The following is a 6,000-nucleotide window of genomic DNA, read 5'->3' as shown; positions in this document are numbered from 1 at the left end:
GATTTTCAGGTTAGGAATTCTCAACCTAGATGTATGTGTGTATGTATGTATGTATTATTTTTCTAACAAAGTTTTTTATTATCTTCCTCATAGACAACTTAGTTCACATTATGCATTCAACAATCATTTCTCAATCTTGTTTATTCTTATTAACTTCAGTGTGTGTGTGTGTGTGTGTGTGTGTGTGTGTGTTTTACTGGGGATCAAACCCAGAGGCTTGCCCATGCTAGACAAATGTTCTAACACTGGACTACATCCCAAACCCATTTCACTTATTATTTAAACACAATCAGGAATTTTGTATACATTAGATAATTAAATTTACTCAGCTTATGAATAACTAACTGTTCTCATCATTTTTTTATAATATGGTATTTTTATGTGTAGGCTTTTGAAGACTCTTCATACTCATTTCTATAGTGGTTTTAATAATTCCCAAGATTAGTGCATAAGAATTCTTTCTTCTCCCACATCCTCACCAGCGTTTCTTGTTATTTGTATTCTTTTAGTTTTAAATTAATTCATTTATTTTAATTAGGTATATATGCCAGCAGAATGCATTTTGATTCATTGTACACAATTACAACACAATTTTACATGTCTATAATTGTACACGATGTAGCATCACACCATATGTGCAAGTCATACATGTCCCTAGGGTAATGATGTTCATCTCATTCCACCATCTTTCCTTTCCCCATGCACCCTCCCCTACCCTCTCTCCCCTTTGTCCAGTCAAAGTTCCTCCATTTTTCCCATGCCTCCCCACTCCCTGTTATGGATCAGCATCCACTTATCAGAGAGAACATTCTGCATTTGGGTTTTGGGGATTGAATTATTTCACTTAGAATGATATTCTCCAACTCCATCCATTTACCTGAAAATGCCATTATTTTATTATTTTATTGCTGAGTAATATTTCATTGTATATATATACCACAGTTTCTTTATCCATTCATCTATTGAAAGGCATCTAGGTTGCTTCCACAGTTTAGCTATTGTGAATTGAGATGCTATGAACATTGATGTGGCTGTGTTACTATAGTATGCTGATTTAAAGTCCTTTGGGTAAAGACTGAGGAGTGGAATAGGTGGGTCAAATGGTGGTTCCATTCCAAGTTTTCTAAAGAATCTCCATACTGCTTTCCAGATTGGTTGCTCCAATTTGGAGTCACACCAGCAATGTATGAGTGTGCCATTTCCCCCACATCCTCGCAGACATTTATTGTTGTCTGTATTCTTAATAACTGCCATTTTGACTGGCATGAGATGAAATCTTAGAGTAGTTTTGATTTGCATTTCTATATTTTCTAGAGATGTTGAACATTTTTTACATATGTTTATCTTTAAATGTACTTTTATCTTACACAAAAATTGAACTGAATATAAAATTTTTAAAGGACGGCTAATTCTCCTAACCTTTTGAAAATAATAGTCTCCCATCTTCTGGAAACTTGCTATAGATAAAAGATCCACTATCAGTTGAACTGTTACACTTGTTTTTCTATAATTCAGGATAATTGCAATAATTTTCTTTCTAAATATTCCTTCTTCATTCCTTCAATTATCTTCTGAAATTTCTGTTATATAAGTGTCAGAATGTCTCAGTCTAATCTTGTCTACTCTTCTCTTCCATAAAGCAGATAAGGTTATTGCTAATAAAATTAAGATTATAATTGTGGTAACAAAATTTATCATCTCAAAAATAATAAGGAACCCCAAGGGAGTAACCTAAGAGTATGTAAAGGCCAGTTAGGGACTCCTGCCCAAAGGACCTGTGGAACATGTCTCCTGCAGCATGACATCTCTGTACAGCCTCTCTGATTAGGCTTCTTGTCTGGCAAAACAGGAAGCAGTCAGCGCTCTGCACACTGAACATCACTAGCACCAAGCATCACTAGCCCCACCTCATTCTTTGTTTTTAGCTGCCTTCAGAATTTTTAGTCCTTCAAGCACTGGAGATGCTCCCTTTGGGCTGAGGCAGAAAGTTTTTCCTGTGATAAAATCCAGGATGGTGAGGAAACTGGTGCCCACCTCAGTCTTACTTTTTCCAGTTTCAAAACTGCAAATTCAATGGGTTTTTTTTCTACATACCACCTGTAAGCTTTGGGGAGCAGGGGTCATGGTTAGAGATCAGTTTTTCTTACCAGCTGCTCATGATTTTTCACTTCCTTCTGGTCCAAGGGATCATCATATCCTCAGTCTTTAGTTCTGGGATATTCTGGCTGGTAATTTTACCACTGCAAAGTTCAAAGTTATAATTGGATTTGTTTGTTTGTTTGTTTCCTGTTTTTGAACTGGGGGTTGAATCCAGAGGTATTTTACCAATGAGCTACATCCCCAGTCCTTTTTACCTTTTGAGACAGGTTCTTGCTAAGTTGCTGAGGGCCTCACTAAATTGCTGAGACTGGCTTGAACCTTGAGATCCTCCTGCCTCAGCCTCCCAAGTCACTGGAATTAAAGATGGACATCTCTGCTCTAGGCTTTGTGATTGGTTTTCTATGAAAAAAAAAAAAAAGCAAAGTCCAACCATTTGTACTTTACCACTTTGATGATATCTCTCTCCAAGTTTTCTCTGTGGTGCCAGGCATGGAGGCACACATCAGTAATCCTAGAGACTCTGGAGACTGAGTCAGAAGATCACAAGTTCCAGGTTAACCTCAGCAACTTAGTGAGACCTAGGCAATTTAGTGAGATTCTGTTTCAAAATCAAAAATAAAAATAGCTGGGGATGTGGCTCAGTGGGTTCAATCCACACTACCAAAAAAAAAAAAAAAAAGTTTCTCTGTGATGATCCTTTACATTTTAAAAAGTATCTTTATTTGCTTTTTAAGTATTAGTAGCCTTTTTAAAGTCCATGTTCTTATTATTTAGTTTGTTGGTTATCTTAGCATTAGATTTCTTTTTCTGGTTTAGAATATTGGTTGACACATTCATTTGAAGTTTTTGTTTTCTTTGTTATTTTTCTTTTGATTCTTCTTTCCCCTCTCTTCATGCTCCCCCTCCAGTTTATCTCTTGCCTATCAGAGTTTTGGTTGCCTCTACCAATCCAGAATTGGTATTTATGATGGATGGTAGAAATAAATTATGTCAGATATTTGAGATATATAATCATAGTATTTAGGACCCTTTTACCCTACAAAGACCAATATTATGATGACCAGTCCATACATGAGGAAAACATATCACATGCCAGTGTTACCTGGCAAGTGTCCACCCCAGAACCTGGGCAACTGTGGTGGTTCTCTGGTACTGGTTCTAGTGACTCTGTGGGAAAGAATTCAATTGAAACACAGAGTAGCAAGCAGAAGTTTAACAGAGAGCATGAGAAGCAATGGTATAGCACAGAAAAAAAAAAAAAAAGTTTTCTCTGTGATATCTCAAAAACAAGACAATGTGGTGCTCACAGAGCTGGAATGTTTAAAAAAATTGAGTTCACCTGTTCTTGCCTCAATTCTCTTGATCCTTAACCAGTTTATTGCTATTTGGATAGTCCTCAGCAAACTTTCTTTGTGAGGGTCTTGATGTTCTGATTTCCAGGATGATTGTGAAGTTGTGAAACAGTGTTGATGATAAGGGCCTGATCTGGAAAAAGTTCTTTCCTCTGAGGTGTTATAATTATCTATTGCTGGAAGAGGTTTTGACGTACTAGACCCCAAACTAGACTGTTTTGATTAGAGTTTCCCATGATTTTAAGTAATAGTTCCCTCAAGGGATTTATAATTATCTATAGCTTGAGGAAGTTTAAGCATCCCAGCTCACCTTCCCCAAACACTTGTTGCCTGTTTCAATAAGGTTCCCTGTGGTTTCAGTTTTATGACTTCTGGATTTTTCTTATAGCATATGCCTTCTGTCCTATGGATAATGGACTTTCTTGAGAACTGCACAAAGCTCCTAACATTGCATATTGTAACTTTCCCCCTACCTACCTGTTCATAGCTAACTAAGTATTTTAGTTAGCTTTTTGTCATTGTGACCAAAATACCTGACAAGCACAACTTAGAGGAGCAAAAGTTTATTTATAGCTCATGGTTTCAGAGGTCTCAGTCCACAGATAGCTGACTCCATTGATCTGCACCCAAAGTGAGACAGTGCAACATGGAGGAAGGGCCCAACAGAAGAAGCTGCTCATTTCATGGTGGAGTTTGGAGGCAGAGAGAAGGTGGGGGAGGGGAGGGGACCTCAGGAAGAATAATCCTTCCAGGGCACTCCCCTAGTGACCCACCTTCTCCAGCCACACCCCACCTGCCTATAGTCACTGCCCCGTCCATTCAAAGTAGAATAGACTGATTAGTTATAGCTGTCATAATCATTTTACCTCTGAATATTCCTGCATTAACAGGAGCTTTGGGGGACACCTCATATAAAGACCATAATACTGACTTACCTAACACCATCATCTATGGTCTCACTCATTATCTTGTGTATATGTTCCAGATATATTTATCTTACACTTAACTAATTTGATGTGTCCTTATATTTCTTTTATTATTTAATATATTGTTGCCATGAGTTTCGTGGGAAGATTTTCAAAGTGTTAACCCATATAGGGATTCTGACCATAGAAATGTACAGGGAAGTGTTCCCCTGGTGAGAAAACTCCCGGAGGGTAATAGGCACCCTGTTTTCCACTTAGAATATCCTGTAATCTCTTTTAGGATCTAGTAATATAGCTAATGTATGTCCAATGTCTAGTTGGTACAGCAATGCCTTGAGATGCCTCTGTGTTAGAGCCTCATCAAGCCTCAAACTTGATTGCAGGCACATACCTCCTGGGAGTAGAAGAACTTGTTTGCTAGATAACTACAATCTTTCACCAATGTCTGGTGCTCTTGGAGCTGCCTTGCTAACAGTAACTTCAGACAATGGACTTTCTTGAGAACTGCACAAAGCTCGTAACATTGCATATTGTAACTATGAAATGTAACTGCAAAAGAAGCAACCTTACTGATACTCTAAACAATAATGTAGTTATGGTACTAATGACCTAATGTGACCTATTGGTATAAATAAATGTGGCTGCTTGGACAAAGAGCCACTCTGCCATCTTCCCTGCCTTTGCACCTTGTCTCTGTCTCCTCTTTATTATTATTCCTTACGAATCCATTTGCCATTTAGATCTAGACATGGGTATATTATAAATAAACATAGCAGATACATACCCAGTTCCTTTACACAGATAAAATGCCTAATGTACTTTAATCAAACTTTTTTCACTGAAATTTTTACTTAACCCAACACTATCCTACCACCACCCTAATGAATTCTGCTGACTACCATGACTGCACTTTGGTAGGAAGTGATCTTATTACTAATTTTAGTGGGAATGGCACATCATGATTCTACATGTCCCATCATGGTTCTCTGAAAGTGCCAAACAAGAATATTTGAGACTGTTTCACAGTCCATAGCTTAAAGTTCTGGCACCCCATGGGAAGGAGTTGTCTGAGGTCAGTCAAAGGGAGGCAAGAAGACTGTTAACCAAAAAAGAGTGATTCCGTTCTGTGTCTTCACTGGACTTCAGCCCACTCTAGATTGATGCTTCCACTTTTTGAAATGTTCAAACACCTTTTTATTTCTTCCACTCTGGCTCACCACATGCTTTCCCCAAAAACATTTCCTCTTTTCCTGTTAACCTTGAAATTTCTAGATTACAATAACTGTATCCATTTATCTTAAGGATAAAATTGATTTAGTTCCTCGGTGCCACTGAATGGAGGCAGACAACAAGCCATTCAACATGAGGTCAATATGATTCTGAAGGAGTCAGAATAGCACTTCCAGAGGATTGTGACTTCCTGTCTCATGTCTGTTTGAACCATAGCTTCCAAGAGATATGATTGAGATCTTCTTCATTGACTATAATCTGGTGAGAGAGAAAAAAAGAAAGTATACTGTTTTCATAAATATTATAGATGTGCTATAATTTGGATCCTTGAATATACTAATTTGCAATGAGAACTAAGTTGATAAGTTGAAAATTTTCAAGAGTGAAGTATA

This window comes from Marmota flaviventris, chromosome 5, assembly GCF_047511675.1.
Source record: "Marmota flaviventris isolate mMarFla1 chromosome 5, mMarFla1.hap1, whole genome shotgun sequence".
Lineage (NCBI taxonomy): Eukaryota > Metazoa > Chordata > Mammalia > Rodentia > Sciuridae > Marmota > Marmota flaviventris.
This window is presented reverse-complemented; position numbering follows the sequence as displayed.